General features: G+C 42.2%; 1 pseudogene across 1 annotated transcript in view; it reads right to left on the reverse strand.

Annotated features, from left to right (window-relative positions):
- Positions 1 to 1,044: 1,044 nt before the first annotated feature.
- LOC306780693 (ERC protein 2-like) overlaps positions 1,045 to 17,960 on the reverse strand; it is a 96,797-nt pseudogene continuing 79,881 nt past the window's right edge. The window contains exons 14-16 of the transcript in view: positions 9,248 to 9,395; positions 4,730 to 4,891; positions 1,045 to 1,071 (exon numbers count right to left, since the gene is read on the reverse strand). The product of the transcript in view is annotated as an ERC protein 2-like (transcript). The remainder of the gene's footprint in view (positions 1,072 to 4,729; positions 4,892 to 9,247; positions 9,396 to 17,960) is intronic.

Raw genomic sequence — 17,960 nt, forward strand, 5'->3', positions numbered from 1 at the left:
AAGCAGCACTAGGGCAAAGTGCACAACTACTAAGTCGTTGAGGTTAGAGACAGAGTCTTCTTGTGATGGTCCACCTGTGGATTACTGGGGGAGAAGAATGAGATGCACTGGAAACTATGAGTATACAATGCTGTCTGGTTTTCTCTCTCTCTCGTTCCCACACAGATACATAAGCACTCTGCCTCTTTCCCTCTCTTTTCTTTGTCGGTGTTTCTCTATCTCTGATATCTACAGTTACATGTCTCTATTTTTCGCTGCCTCTCTTTGTCTTACACACACCATCAGCCTCATTGCACAGACCTCTTTCCGCATGTCTGCATTCAAAGGCATCCTGAGTCTATGGGGGGGCTTCGATATAAAACCCTCAAAGCAGGAATTATCCTTTATGACTCTGCATTCTTCATTTTATGTTTTTTCAGCTTGCATCCTTAAAAAAAGGTTTCATGACTGTTCTGTGTCATATTGTCTTAATTACTCCACACACTGGCACCAACAGGGTGGGGAAGCGCGGTAAAACTACGACTACGTCTGAAAAAATGAGGTGGGGAGAGAGAGACCCATCCATCTCTGGTTTTTCTCATTGTGTCGTTTTTATCACCTATGGGCCCTGGTACATTCACTTTAGGCTGCTGGGTTTGCATTGGTCTAATACCACACAGTTACCTATAGCCACAGAGTGCACAGCATGCGGCACAACTAGCATATGAGCACTTCATAGAAAGACAGCCATAAACCTCTGAATCAACTGAGGCTTTAGTTGACTGGAATTCATAAGCAATGGGAAATGAAGCCGGCTTCTATTACGCTCTCTTCTCTCAGACTTGGGTAATTCTGTGGTTATTGTGGTGCCATCAATGTTCCCGGCTAATCGTTACTTGAGCCCACTGAAGAAGCCTATTGTGTAGAGGATCGGTAAAATATCTGGAGCTGATATACAGTACTACACCCTGGCAAAGAGTGCATTAACTCTAAAATTAGTAGAAGAATTGAACAATATAAACTCACTGTGGACAAATGGATGCAGGGTTTCCATAAAGATGGTCATCATGCCCATATTCCCTCTTCATCGTCCTATGAGAAAAACATGGAAAACATTCATCATCATCATCAATCCATAAACCATCAGTACTTTATGTCCAAAGTCTTCAAAAATGGCATGTGTGTGGCAGAAAATGGCTTAATTTTGGACCAAGCCATTAAATGTACAAACTCTGGCCCAGTGGTAATGTCTTCACAAGTATAGAGTCTAATCGCTTAATTGTACGGTCCACCTAACCCCCTGTGAATTGTAATCAAAACACTCCTGTTCATTGTCCTCATTCAGAAATATTGTGTATGATATCATAAAATGCTTTCCGCAGTGTGATTGTTAGGAATCAATAACTAACCACAGAAGGGGTTTCCTTGGGGCTGAAACTGTGCAGGCAAGAGCCCTGCTAACAGGACGTCTAATTCACTCAGACACGAACATTACAATGGTTAGCATGACCTGGCAGCTCAGTATAGCCAAGCTCTTGCCTGCATAATGCTTAACTGGGCTACGGCAAAGTTGAGTCTATGCTACATAAAAGCAAAAAAAACACAAGGGCCTTGGCTGCAGTCCACAGTGGCTTTGGTTGGACTGAGTGGTTGTGACAAGCTTGGTAAACTCAGTAGGCGACACCTAAGCAGCTAAGCTATAGATGTAATGGCCTTTCAATGGAACATGCTAGATGCTAAATGCTAACATGCAGTTACAGTAATGGCTGTGACAGGCCCTGTAAACAGTGCCAAGCTTATAACCACTGAGTCTGCCAGGTTAAACACACACACATACACACAAACAGGCCAAATACCATATGCTACTTCTCATAAACCTGAAGCAGGCAGCATGTTACGGCTTTGAAAAAATGAGCAACAACCCAAAAGAATATGTTGTAAAATTCTGTCTCTGATAAACACTTGCTGTTTTTTATTTCCTTCCGAGGCTGCTGCCAAGTATCTGGCAGTAGTGCCGGCATGGCTAAATGAGAACAATGTGAACACAACATGCCCGTCGAACTGCACACACTCCATGCTGACACACAGACCCGGGGTGCATCTCAAGAGGCTAAATCCACTTCCTGCGCTTGTCTCCTCTGATTAGATTTCACCCGTCCTCAGAGAAAGTCCATCACGGATTAAGTAGAGGACAGGGAGTATAGTTAGAGGATTGGGACGGACTCACTAGATGTAGCAATGAGCTTTGAATGGCATGTGGTTTGGCTCCATGGAAAAACTTAAAGTGTATTCCGTGTTTGTGTGTTCACTATTCCAGTGCATGCATTGGTGCTCATAATTCTTAAATGTGCCAGCTGGGTACTCATGTTGTTTGTATGTGTCTGTGTTTGGGCAAAAAAAAAAAAAAAAAAATGCATGTGTGGTGACTGTTATTCATGGCACTAGCTGGGATGGCATTATGGTCTGCAGGGTGAGTGTGCAGACCCTCTTCATCATCATTATCACAATCATCATCAATCATCCTTCGAGTGGTGTTCCTGGACCAGGCAATGCACTGAACCACTGGCCACATTTGGACATTTGAATATGGAAAGATGGTGGGAGAAAGGACTGAAGGAAAGACTGAAAGAGACATGGAGGCATGGAGAGAAAAAATGTGAGTGTGCAGAAAATACTCTTCATGAATATTAAATTCAATAAATACTGAAGAACAGACAGCAGATGTAAAAGTCTCACCTCAGGGACTTTAGTGACATCTAGACTGTGTGACCTGACATCCCCCAGCAGTGCACACACACACACACACACACCAACACACACACACACTTACTGTGACCTCTGCCGAACTTCCCCATGAGGTCAAAGATCAGATACGAGGAAAAGCCATGAGGTTATTGGCTGATCTCTGTCAAAAGAGTCTGACGTTTCTCAAGCTTATGTGCTTGACTCAAGAGGGAGAGCAACAGAGAAACAACTTAGCTAAATAATAATCAACTGTGGATTGTGGACAGAAGGGGACGATGACATCTTGATACACATCTTTAATTTTGACATTTGGTTCCAATGCAATGTGTCAGCAGACTAGACTAAATATACACAATTTGCACATTTACACATGTTAGGCATTGTCTTCTATCAAACCTATGCTTAATAGAAAAAACATTTAAAATCTGTCCAGATTTATGAGTTATTTTGTTACTCTCTGCATTCTCAACAAGATTTCCCAGCAACCCTAATAATGCTTTTTATGCTGTAGGCTTTTCAGTACAAACTAAATATCGCTTGCAGAGAGCTACTGTTTTATGTGTCAAACACGATAAACACTGCTGCAGTAATATAGTGCCGGGTAGCCATTTTGAAGGAAAGATATTTACAAGTGCAAAGTAAAGGAAAGTAAAGTGACCCCCTGCAGCTAACTATTTAATATGGAGCTGACCCTTGTTGCAAATTATTCTGCAACACAGTAGAACAAAGCAGGGACTTGATAGCTTGATAATATCATTTTGGCAAGCCAAAACATAATATAACCTGACTACACAGCTAGAGTTTGAAAGTGGTCCTTGTAGGATTAAAGGGTGGTTTTAAGTGTTATATGTTCCATGTTATTCCCACTCTAGACTTTGATATACCATAAAAAGCTTAAAAAATAAATGTAGATTAATTCTGTAGTTGTAAAGGATGCAAATGTTCAAATAAACATACCCTGCTGTATGTCAATCAACCCCAGACCCTCACATTCTTTTAGGAATCAAAAATAGAGTTTTTCCACAGGCGTAAAAGGCTAAAAGAATATTAAAACCAGCTATCCTGTCCTCTTACATATTGCTACGGTATGTGTGGTGTGTTGCATGTATGTGGTTGTGTGGTTTTATACATGTGCGTGTGTGGGGATCCCCAGTGCATGTTTCACTCCAATTTAGGCAGCAGTTTCAGAAACATTCATAAAGTCTATAAACATATATTAGTGCATATCAGATAGACCTGAAGTGGAAATCCCCAGGTATTGCTCTTAAATCCCCAAACATTACACACACACACACACACACGAACACACACTTCATCTTCCTAGTTTGGAATCCCCCCAATCACTACCTCTTGACGACAATAGAGCTGTGATGAGTTTATATTGCGTTGAAATAACTAAAAGCTTTTATTAGCGAATGGAAAGACAGTGAAATCATCTGTCTTTCTTTGAAGATTGCCTTCCCTGTTCGTGATTTAATCTTGTATCAACAAAGACTCAGATGTGCACCTTCATGTGCTTCTAAACGCGCACACGTACAGGCACGTACATCTCAAACACTTTGTGCTGATGACAACAACAGCTCTCTCCAGCTCCCTTCAAACAGACACATTAGGTTTGTCCTCAGGGCAGTCTGTATATGATACGCAGACAGAGAGAAGGAGCTCATATGAGAGATGAATGATGTATCAACTAATCTCACACACAAATTCCATCGATCAAAAACACTTATTTGGCAGCTTTTCCCTTCATGCCTCTTATCTAAATGATATGAATAACTGACTTGGCAGGGAGGAATGGGGTTGAGAGAGAAGAGAGAAGGGAAGTTTTATGCTGCCGAGTCCAACCACAACTGACTGGCGGTGGAGATGACAAATATAATATTGCACCAACTTAAAAAAACATGAAGATGAGAGCCCAAAACATGTCCGCTTGTGTAAAGAAGTTCAAACTGGGTGTATGTGTGTGTGTGTGTTTGTGTGTGTGTGCGTCCACATTCATATTGACCTGGTCCATAGGGGGTCGGTGGTTGGCATGGGGGGGCCCTCTTGGCAGGCTCCGGTGATGCATGTTTGCTGGATGCAAGTGGTGAGAATGGTGAGGATGATGTTGAGGGTGAATGTGATCTTCCTCGTAGTTATCCGCTATCAGCTTCATTCTGCTCTGAGTCTGCCAAAAAAAAGGAGATAAACAAGAAAATGCATAAAGCATAATTAAAACACGCATACAGAAGGCCTTTTATTTCTCCAACACTGCTTGTTTGTTCCCTTAAAAATGTTCCCGAGGCCTCAGAATGATTAGGCTGACGGATTCTTGGATGGGGTAAAATCATATTGAAATCCATTGAAGAGGATAAAAACTGTGCCGCTAACAACACTCGACAGGTCATAAATTGAGTGAGTCTGAGTGCCTGATGAAAGTATTGTACATCTGTCAAATGTCATCCGCACTGCAGATTATCATTTAATTGGATGAGACGAATCTTAGTAAGAACAGTTCGTGAGTGTTTCATGTAGCCTAAGGCCACAGGCGTTCTGGCCCGGGTAAAGCAAGATCATTTTAGATGTCATTGATTCAAATTACTCTCAAAGATGTATTTTTCTGAATGCCTGTAAATGGGTATGCAAGACTATGTGTCTTAGTTTTGTGTCTCTGCATCTGTGTGTATTTGTGGAAGAGGCTGTCATCTTGCCAACATCACTGCTTTGGAGAGAGATAACAGCATAGGATGACTAACGTTAACAATCAGCTCAACTCCATTGAGGCCAGCTGCTTGGGAGACAGACAGAGACAGAGTGGGTGCAGATATATTGACGGGCTCAGCTTTATTCTCTTAACTCCACATACTCCCCCTGAGGGTGGACATGACTGCAGAGCGGGAGGTGGGATTGTGTATGGGATGAAGATGATTCGAAGGAAAGACATGCACACATCTCTCATCCAAAATGTTGCGGCTTTCCTTGTTTAAATGAGAGACAGCCATGGCAGGAAGAGACAAGAAGCCTGCAGTCAGCTGGGAAGATAGGAAGGAGATGGTGTTACAGTAGTAAGCGGCCTGGAGACATCGCTGCTGAGATAAGGCGCTGAAGCCTAATGACTGAGGAAACAAGCTAGTCAGGATCAAAGGAGAGGATGTGGCGAGTATTAAAGAGGTTAGCAATTAGCTTAAATTGGAGAAGAGCTGGTTAGATAAGGCGAGAACACCGATAACGTGGTGAGAGGAAAGGAGAGAGACGGAGATAAAGATGAAGAGTGAGGGATGGAGGAGGGCTCAGACAAGACAGACACCAGACCAGTGGTTAGATCAGTTAAAGGCTAGGTGGAAGTGTACGGCCGGCCCTCTGTGACCTCAGGTGTCGACTCTAGCAGGTGTGACTGGGTGGGGCTGGCCTCAATGCAACAGTTACAGAGCTGATACCTGTCATTAGGCGAGGACAATTACTATCATATACCGTGCAGCTGATGTAACTACTGTAGTACAACACAGTACACGCTCTAGGTGCTTCCAGACTCTTCCCCAATGCTTACTAATGCTGCTGAACTCTGATAGAGAAATACTTTCAAAATGAATCAGTAGCTGAGGGTCAGAAAGGCTAATGTGTGTTTAGTCTTTGCTGCTAATCTAATAAGAACCATATTGCTTGTTCCTGTTCATCTAATTACAACCATATTTGGTAGGATGAGAGGCCAAATGTCCTAGACTGTGTTTGCATACGTGTGTGTGTGTGTGTGTGTGTGTGTGTGTGTGTGTGTGTGTGTGTGTGTGTGTGTAGGTGTGTGTGTGTGTGTGTGTGTGTGTGTGCGCATGTAATTTAATGACCTCAGACAAAAACACAATTGAAAAATGTGATGAATTGCTTCTGGAAGAATCTCACTGTGTGGTCAGGACAGCCCACATGTGGCCATCCAGTTTATTCAAACAGACACACACATGCAAAAACACACACATACACTTTCTTCTTACACACATATTCCTGTATGCATGTGCGAAGAAGGTGAGCACATATAAAATGTCCGTGTGCTGGAATGTGTGTGTTATAATTAGTGTTAATTAGGCGCTTTGCAGAGTAAACAGCTCAGTAATGGCCTCCAGGCCTGCTTGTAGATCAGGCAGCCTGGAATAGACACAGGTGCCACTGCTGGGAGAGGAGGGAAGAGGAGAGTTTTTCATTGACATCTCTAACCATAACAGATTTGGTCTGTACTGTGTGTGTGTGGAGTGAGTGGTCTCTGCATATGTATCAAAGTGCAGCTGCTGGCGTAAACATGGCAGCGATGATCCCGCTGCTGTGCTCACAGCTGCATCCAAACCTCAATCCAAGCCCTCTGTAAATCACAAGCCTGTCCTGATTAGAGCATAGCTGTTGTAACACATATGGACACAGGAGGCTGAGAAGAAAGGCCTTAAATGCACAGCTGGGTGAAGAAAGCACAAGTTTCACAACACTTATACATACTCCTTTAATCAAGTCTCTGTGTGTTTCTGTGCGTTGAACATTGCCATAAAAACTGAGTAATACAGAGACCAATCAGGCAGATCGTTTTAAATAAGCTGTTCTCAATGGCACACCTCTGAGAACACAACATATTTTATGCATAGAGAGAGGCTAGATGCTCTTGTGCGTCCAAGAAAGAGAGGCGCGGCGGGAGAGAGAGAAAGAGGAAAAAGAGAGAGAGAGAAAGTCACAGAAAAATGGCACACCTCTGAGGATTCCAAATCCATCTTTTCTCAGCTTCAAAGCACCAGTGACGTTTGGCCATCCATCACTAGGATGGGACAACTCGAAGAATTCCCTCATGGGGACACATTTGTTCTGACTCTCTCCTCGGGAAGTCTAAACACTACACTCTTCGTGTGTGTGTGTGTGTGTGTGTGGCTGTTTCTTTATATATGTGTGTTTGTCTGTGCTGAAGGAAGCCTATGCAAACTGTCTGAGAAAGGAAAGTTTGTCTTAGACGGCAGGCTTTATGCACACACACGCACACACACACACAAGATCTTCCAAAGGAGGGATGTGGGGAGGTCAGGCAGGGCACTGCTATCTGTAAATCTATCTGCTGTCTACATATCAGCTTTCTCTTATGAGACTCCGAGTACCATAATTCCTTGGCATTTCCTGATCAGTTTCCTTCCGCCATTGGCTGTTGTGGACCTAAGGAAGGCAACCTATCCTTATATGTGTGTCAATGGGTCAGAAGACAGAGAGCCGGTATGTGTCATGTTGAACAACATAACCTCCAGAGAGCTCATTCTGACTCCTTATAGGAGTGTATGTTTACCTTACAACCTCCACAACATGAATAGTTGACAAAATATCACACTTTCAGGGCCCCTGCACTAGGAAGTCATAGCACTGCCTGGCACACCGTTGCACTTAGCAGTAGCACTGCCATGGATTTAAATGCATGTTTGCCTGAAGACTGAATAATAAGGCCTTCATGTATGAGAAAGAAGACACAAAGACATTTTATGTGCTGCTCACTCCTCTTTTTTCTCATCCCAACCTTTCTTTTTTTTCTCCTCTCTATTCTGTTGCAGGCCCGGAGGCTCGTCGTTGCAATTAGAGCTCATCACATCATCAGGTGGACTTTAACTGCTGGTTACCCAAAGGGGAAAACATGACGCATCCAATGGCGATAAACAGATAATAAGCTTTCCTTGAAATTCCTCGAATGGAATTTCCCCCCCTAGAAACTGTTTACCGTTTACGAGACACGAACAAACATAAGTCCGCACAAAAATGCACACACAGCCACTGCATCTGTTGACTTTTAAATGCGCCATGTTTCCCAGAAGCCCCTGTGACTCAGACTGTTTTTTCCCTGCTGTTGGCTCATTATTGTTAGCATTCACGTTAGCTCAGTCATGTGGTCTGACCAGATCTTAATGACCGACATACCTTCATCTGCCTCAGGTTATATTGAGAGCCAGGACAATGTGGGAAATAGGTGCATGTGCGTTAGTATATATGTGTGTGTGTGTTCTGGGAATTATGTCTCTTTGACCAGATGATGTGAGACAGAAAAGGCCGCTAGTGACTCATCAATAACACCAACCTACGTCTGCAACTTGAGTGCATCTAATGACTCTGATTGCAACATGATTGTTAAAAGAAAAGTTGTCCTTGTGTGTTTATGTGCCTGGATTTGGAATCACAGTTTCTGCTTGACTGGCTTGGTTTATGATGACTGAACGCAGTAAATGTGGCTTGAGGGGGGGGGGGGGGGGAGTCTACTCTGTTAACTACCACGGATTATTAAACTCTATCTGTTCCTGATTTTTAAGTTCAAAAGTCTGCCCATCCCATGAGGCTGTCTTAGTGCAGGCAACGCTTCATCAACGGCAGCAGGTTTGAATTTGTAGTGCTGCTTTGATTCACATGTTCTGAACGGTGACCGCAAGGCCAGGCTCCATTTGTTTCATGTGCAGGCCAGTCACCCTCTTAGACCAGGAGGTGCTGTAAATTTAATTCTTCATTCATATGCACATATAAATGGCTTGGTGGTCACGTGTGGTGGACTCACCTGCTGTTTGAGCTGGTGCATGAGTTTGTCTTTCTCTCTCTTCAGGGCCATCACTTCTTCCTGGGCTTTTTTCCTTTTGTTGGAGGATAACTCCAGCAGGGCAATGTTAGCATCCTTCTCACTGATGGCTGCCAGCAAAGCCTGCTGCCTGAGGGGGTGAGAGCGGGAAATGTGGAAAGAAACAACAGGAAAGAAGTAATGTTATTGTAAATGGACAAATATGTAATAAAAAAATGATTAATATGTATTCCTAAAATAAAGATAAGAAATTGGAATGTAGAAATCTCTTCTGTCGTTAGACAATAGACAGGTAGACAGCACAGAGACAGCTACACTGCATGCACATCTGCAGCTGTGGGCCCGTTGTACGTATTGCAGATGTCAGAGCAACCTCACTTATTCCAGAGCGCCTTAAACTCAGACAGAGATTCCACAGAAAAGAGGCAGACATCTTTGAAGTGGTCTGCTAAGTGCTGTATTAGTGGTACCTCAGTGTGACTCATGGACATGTAATAGGGTAATGGAGTCTAATAGAGTAGGCTAAGGAGGATATGACATCTTTCCCCTGTCCCCGCTGGTTACAACAGTGTGTGTGTCTGTGAGTGTGTATACGGACGGGGGTGGCAACGAACGACTGTCTACAGGTGCAGAGGAAACATACCACCGAGCTTCATCACACACAACCAGACGTACAAATATACACCACAGAATGCCTTGTGTTACCCTTCCAGAAGTCTGAGCCTTTGGAGCTGATAGGTGATGACTATTGTCATCATCAAGCAGGATGTTGTAAATCCAGTGTTGTGACAAACACACATTACACTTTTGTAAACGCACGCAGAACCACAAACATATGATCATAGATAGCCGGATATAAACCCCTCCTGTACTATGGCCATTGACCTGAAGCGTACTGTAAAAATTTGATTAAAAAAACCAGGAGGCACAAAAAGAGAACACACATTTATGTTGGTATTTATGTAAGTCAATTAATTAATTGTTCATTATCTCTACAACCAGCCTAAGTTCATCTGAATGTCAATTTCGGATGTCTCAAACTGACTATCTAGTGTTTAGGCACTGAAGATATTTTAAGTTGGATAAACATAAAGTGGCCGAACACCAGACTCTTTTAGGGTGTTTTTATTCCATGATTTAGTCTCTGCAGAAATAACGCAATTGTGAAAATAAACATGCTGTACTCAGAATAAAGTCCTGCTGGTCTGGGACTCCACATTTGGTGTTTTTAGTACAATTATCTGCACGCTGCATCTGGATTCTCCCATTCAAGGCCATTAATAGGCCTTTGTGTGTTTTTGTGTGTGCTTGCATGTTGTGCATGGGTTTGCGAGTGCATGCACGTGGGTTCTGACATAGATCGGAGCAACTAATCACACCATTAATCACAGAGCAGGACCAACGTGACACTTTTCGTCTCCCACACCTCCACTGTTATTCCGTTTAATGCTCACTGTAATGGGAACACACACACATGCACAGACCCACATTGACTTGTACCAGAGCATGTGCTTTAGAATGCAGGTTTATTCTGCTTGACCTGCCCATTTACAATGTAAAAATGGGACAAGAAATTCTTATCGTAAAAAACAATCAAGAAATTCACAAATGAAACAACAGCGTCACTGATTTTTAAAGCCCTCCACACCTAGTTTTATATCCATGGCCTAACAAACCCAATTGATTCATTTTACATTTTAGAGTATGGCACAGTGGAAATCGTAGTTCCATTCCTGTATCTTTGGCTGTGTCACAAGAGTAAAGAGGTGACACGCAGAGTCATATATGGGCAAGGAATGCAGCACAATGTTCATAAACAATGTGTCAGATTAACAGCCCTACTCGCAGGATTGCCATCTTTACAGCACACTGCCGGACAGGGGAACTCCAACATCAGGACACATCCGAATAGTCTTATAGTCACATGTTTTCCTCTTTTAGCACTGACTGCATGCAAACACAGCTTGAGAATTGTGTCAATATAGTCAGTATGTGACTGTTAATACACACAAAATAACCGGACACTGAGCTGAAACACATACCATTGGGAATGGGACAAACTTTTTGGAATAATTAGACAATCTAAGTGGGTTATGAATTAAGGTTAGGGGCACTAACCCCCACCCTAGTTTTAAAGGGTAGGTTTATCTAATCTAATTTTTCTGACAAGCACAGAGTCACTGAATGAAGGACTGTTACAGCCCATTCATTAAATTGCCTCTGCTGAATCAACTGATGAAAGAAATGTTTTTTAGTGTTACTTACCAAAAAAAGATAAGGATGTGATACTTTGTTGATTCCAGCAAGAGCTGCAGTGACACAACCCATCTAAAACTGAAAATGATTGATGGACCCTGAGACGTTCTGAACCCGACTAAATTAAACCTCTCATCCAAAGTGGCTGCCATGCTGCAGTCCAAGCTAAATCACTTCCAGGCTCTAAATTAACACAGCAGATTACAGAGCTGTCTCTCTGTGGGTGCTCTCTGAGTTGTACTGCAGGATTGTACTGAGTGATGTCTTCCTAAAACTATAAAAAAGGGGGCATTATTATGATTAGCCAGCCTGTACACTTTGTCTCCCACATCCTCAATCAGTGATTGTGTGTGCATGGTGTGTGTGCCTGGTTGTGTGTCCTGACTCCTGATTAGTATTACTTACAGTCTTTGAACCTGAATCACAGTGGAGTATTTAATCACATCTAATTTGAGTGGCCATTTGGTCTTTGTTGTTTTTTACACACTTGCAATGTACATGAATCTAGCGGACAGGATTCATCTATCAGAGACACACACATACACACGTACACACACACATACACACGTACGCACACACATGCACACACACACACACACGCACACACACACAAAGACAAATGCTTGTACTGTATTGGCTGGCTGATCTTGGTGGTGAACCTCTTCTCTTTCCTCCCCTCTTTTCTCACTCCTTGCTTAACTTAGACTTGGCGAGTCCTGGACAAACAAAGGATTATCTTCATTTCTTTGCCGATAGAAATGGGCGGCAATTAAATGTTTTTTTATGACAAACTTGCGATTCATCCTAATAAAAGTCTGACCCCATGCACTAAAAAGTCATAAGGCACTCTAATAAAAGGACAAATGAATCATGCTGCTGGATGTCATGTAAAAATCTTGTGGACTTTACTTTTTCTATTTTATGAGATACCAGTATATATGCTCCTCGTATATACTTTTAGTATGGTATAGATTGAGCATGCAAGGCTCTGTGGAAAAGCATAGGCGGGACTGATATGGAATTCTCAGCTGACCTACAACATGTGATTCCAATTGAACCTTCATGGGCCCTGGGACATATTGAGACATTTGGATCTACAGAGGTGGGAGATGGATGGCTAAAGTACATGACCATGCGATGAAAAGTGAGAGGAAAATAGGGGGGGGGGGGGGGGGGGTCGGTACAGATGATATGGAAAGAAAAACTGGAATGCAAAGAGCGAAATAAGAGAAGGGTAAGGAGATGTGAGGCGGGAGAAGATCATTCGGGACAAAATAATAAAACACGAGGAGAGAACACTTGGATCAAGACGTCTTTGAGGTGGGGCTGCTGTCGAAGGACTGTGATCTCACAGGGCATATGGGACATCGGCAGGCCAGACAGATTTCTGGGTGACGAGGGGTTAAGATGGGGTCAAGAGTGAGAGCGTAAACACAAATGCATACTTTTGCAAAAAAACAAATTCAATGACAGCGGATGTTAGGGGAGGAGTACTAAAGAATAAAAGAAATGAAAAGAGATGAAGGCAATAGTACATGTTTGACAAGAGTGACTGCCACCTGTGCTGCATGAGAGGAAAAAAGGGGAAGAAAAGGAGAGGAGGAAGGGAAGAAAGGAGCAAAGGTAAAGATTTAAGAGTCCCAGCCGACCCTAAATCAGCTCAGAGCACTCCATGTTGTTATTCCTAGGCGTCATGGTTGAGGGATATGTGTTTATAATTTGTGTTATGACTTACTTGAAATTATGAGTGTCGAGAGTCAGTGGGACAGAAACAGATGCGTCCATGTAATGCCCGAGGGAACCATCAATACTGTCTGTCCCTAAGCGCAGTGTATGCATGTGTGCGTGCATTTGCCTGTCTGTACATATTTCTGCTTTCATGTCCTCATGTGCATGTGTAATGTGTTTTGTGAGCAAGAACATGGGGAGCCCACTAATATCTGTTCCCAGACCATCCATTATAAGGTCTTCTAGTTTGTGATCATGCCCTTCAACCACTTAACTGTCCGGCTCTGCAGAAACATTCCATGTGCATTTTATGGCCGTTCCTTGATTATGAGTGTGAAGATGCGGCACAAGGCCGAGGGCCCCTGGCTCAGCGGTACTAGAGGCCTGTGGTGAGAGCAAGCAGAGGACATGAGGATGGGGCATGGTTGACTGACACTATTATTTATGGCCTTGGAACATTGTGTTATTTACAACTGAGGAGGTACGGAAAATGTCTATCTCCAACAAAAAACACACCCTGGCTTCATTTAGAAAGCTTACTGCAAAGCCAATTCAGATGGTAAATCTGTGTTTCAGGTCCAAATGTCAATACAATGTTTTTTTTAGGTAAAGCCAAATTTTGGCTATCTTAGGCAGGATCAGCTCCATGCTAACCTGTAGCCGCTAACCCGAAGCCACATACCAGATGCACTTCCTTCCGAATACTTGCCTGGATGAAAGGCTTTTTTTTAATCTTAATTGATAAGATAGGAGTTATCCATACCCAGCTATATTAGACATTACGCTAATCATGAGCATTAAGCAAGAATGCTAAACTACATGCAAACCTTGAGCTGGGCTTCCCAAGAAAAATCCATGACAGCAGATGGTTCTCCCAGACCTGGGCCAGGTTGTGTGTGTTTTCACTTCACTAATAAAATATACAACCCACTTACTCTGCTCAACCCCACTCCCACACTAGTGCTCTGACCGGTGGAAGTGTGTGTGGGGGGGTTGGGCTGGTCTAATTGAAAGAGTATGCATCAGTTTTACAGCAACAAGAGGGAAAATACGAGGGGACAAAAATCAACAAATCTGCCAAAACTAGCCAAATGTTTAGAGTGGGAGCAGGGACGAGGAGAGACGGCTGACTGCTCCCAGAGATGAGCAGGACCAGACGGCCACCGCTGCATTCCAGCCAGAGAGAGAGGAGACAGATAGAGAGACCCAGACAGAGAGGAACAGAGAGAGAAACCAGGTGGCTGTGTGTGTGTGTGTGGGGGGGGGGGGGGGTGTATTGTGTGTGTGTGTGTTGTGTGTGTGTGATTCCATAACCATATGAGCTGACAACAAGTATCTCTCATTTATGTTGTTCAAAGTGATCTTGTGAGCTGTTTTTTCTTTATGTCTTGATCAAAATAAGGCAACAGGCTGTTAGGAGGTAACACCTTTGAAGAGAACGACGTGTGACGGCGACAAAAAGGTGGAGGAGGCTGGTTCCTAAGTTCTTCCTCCCTCCTTCACCTCTCACCCATCCCTCCATCCCCACCTCCCTCCCTCATAACCCCCCCCCCCCCCCTTCTCTCTCTCCTCCTCCTCCTCCCCCATTCAGGGCGACACAGTGATTTGCGCTGCAGCCTCACAGGAAGTGATTTTAACAAAACTGAAGCTGATCAATAAAATGATCAATGTGACGTCATAAAAGAAGTTCCAAATGGTATTTTGAAGTCATACATCCTGTCTGAATGGGCTCAAGTTCAGGACCATTTACTATTTGTTTTTATACATAATTAACAAGATAATAAAAGTAAATGAAATGTAAGTGAATTATGTAGATTAGCTCATATCCAACATAAATAACCTGAAAGTCAACACTATCAAGAAGCATTCAGAGAAATACTTCAATCAAAGTCACCTCTAGGGCTCACAAATTAAAAAGCTGCAAACATAAAGCCATGATGAGATATATTACTGAGACTTTAGAGGTCAAATGTCAAACTCTGGTGTTTTTTAAACGACAAGCAAAGTGACAGAAGTCTGGTGACTAAATGTCTCAAACGAGCAGGAAATGAACAGCAGCGTTCACTTCAGATCATTTTATCGTTCTGAGAACAAATGAAACTCCAGTTGGGATCAAATAGTGTCAGTGAGTGAAGTGTGTTGAGCTGGCACAGTGATTAGTCTCACAGTCTGTCACTTTCATGTTCACATGGTGTTACTTTAGAATCATTCTAACAAGCTTTTAGGAGCTGAAATGGAAGTTCACATTCTGCAGAAAACAAAGCTCCTGTTGTTTTGGTCTCAAAGTGATGATGATATGTATAATTCTAGAGATTCAGAAATATAGTTTTATTAATTTAACCTCCATTCAAGATGTAAGGAAATAGTATTGATCATGCTCATTTATATAAAGATATAGTAAATATCAGCCCTGATGGAATTGGTTCTCAGGCAAAAAAAATAAAAGTTTTGAATCATCTGGCTAAACTGCAAGCAGATCTATGCTTATTACAAGAAACACACCTCTCAGAATCAGATCACAACAAATTTAAATCACCACAATTCACTCACTCATTCTCGGCTCACTATAACTCAAAACAAAGAGGGGTATGTATTTGAATTAACAAAAAAGTTTCTTTTGTCCATAATTCCACCATCACCGATCCTGAAGGCCGTTTTATCATTATAAACATATCCATCAACAATAGTCCAGTCACAATCTGTAATGTTTATGGCCCAAACACTGATGACCCATCCTTTTTTCGTAACTTTTTTTTTATCCTTCTCAAACATCTGTAACTGCCCAGTCATAATAGGAGGTGATTTCAACACAGTTATCGACCCATCAGTGGACAGATCTAAAAATCCAAATAATAAGCGTACCTGGCAATCCACAGACATGATAAAACAGTTCATGAGCTATTTTGGTCTTGGCGATATTTGGCGATTACAGCACCCAAACTCAAGAGAATACTCATTCTTCTCACCAGTTCACCACTCATACTCACGCATTGACTTCTTCCTCAACAGCAATTCAATCATATCTAATATTTCAGACTCGAAGATCCATCCTGTCATTATTAGCGACCATGCTCCCGTAACATTTATTTGGAACAGAGTTACCCTACATAAACCTGTCACTAGATGGAGCTTCAATACATCTCTTCTCAAAGACCCTCAGTTTGATAGTCTTATTAAAAAAGAGTGGGCGTCCTTCCAGAGTCATCACCAACCCTTCTGTGGGAAACATGGAAAGCAGGTTTTAGAGGAATAATCATCTCATTCTCTGTTTACAAAACAAAGAAAGAAAAACAACAAGAAGCTGAACTGGAACAACAAATCAACCGACTCGAAACCATTAATGCAAGAAACCCAACAACGGAAACCCAGAACGAATTAAGAAAGTACAAATTCCAAAGAAATTAAATTATAAATAATAAAACTCAATTCCTCATACACAGACTTAGACAAGAACATTTTCACCATAGCAATAAATCCGGTAAATATCTGGCAAATCAAATTAAACGAAATAAAGAAAAAACAACAATCTCAATCATCAAGGACTCTGCAGGGAAGCCCACAAATTCACCCGATGAAATAAATAAAATCCTCAGAAGTTTTTATGCCAATCTATATTCATCTAAAAAGAACCCAAATCAAGAAGACATCAATTCATTTCTCAACAGCATTGATTTACCACCGCTTAACAAAGAACAAATCAACAGACTTCACTCACCATTAACACAGGACGAACTTTTTACTGCTCTCAATCTTATGCCCAATAACAAAGCACCAGGTCCCGATGGCTTCCCAGCTGAGTTCTATAAACACTTCTGGTTCATTCTAGCTCCACTCTTTTACAAAATGATAACTGAAATAAAACAAAATTTGCAATTTCCAGCCAACATGAACACAGCCAGTATATCACTCCTCCTCAAACCAAACAAAGATCCAACTCTTCCTTCTAGTTACCGTCCCATTTCTCTTCTCAATGTAGATATTAAAATCATCACTAAGGCATTAACTCACAGATTAGACAAAGTCACTCCATCCATAACTCATCCAGATCAAACCGGCTTTATCAAAGGTAGACATTCATCCACTAACACACGCAGACTGTTTAATTTAATCAATTACTCATCATTACAACAAACTGGTACCATCATAGCCTCCTTGGATGCAGAAAATAAAGAAAAATAAATAAATATATATCAGCCTTCCATTGATTTCTCTGCTCTCGATGACCAAACGGCCAAATAGCACAGAAGTAGTCGTCCTTATAAAAGATGTCTAATAGTGTCAATGTAAACGGGTCAAATGATTGTTTTTAAAACTGACACCATTCATAGTTGAATTCATATTAATAGTGAGCAAAAAAAGCTGCTGCACAAGTGATGATGCAGTTGAAAAATCAACCAAAAATATCAAAATTCAGCAGAAGCGACCGGTGCGGCCTGCAAAGAATAATTGCATCTGTGTGTGTGTGTGTGTGTGTGTGTGTCGATATTGATCTCATAGTTGAAGGTATTCCCAAAAATGATGAACTATTCATTTAATAAACACAAGCTCTGGCTTTGACAGAACGACTAGGGGCTTAAAGTGTTCTCTCTCACTTCCAGTTCCATTGCATCACGTTCTGAGGATCAGCTCGGGGTCGGGTGGATTCCTGTTGTTGTAAAAACAGAATAGATAAATAAACAGGCCTAGTGGGATGTCAGCGATGATTATGATG

Source organism: Melanostigma gelatinosum (genome assembly GCF_949748355.1).
Source record: "Melanostigma gelatinosum genome assembly, chromosome: 8".
NCBI lineage: Eukaryota > Metazoa > Chordata > Actinopteri > Perciformes > Zoarcidae > Melanostigma > Melanostigma gelatinosum.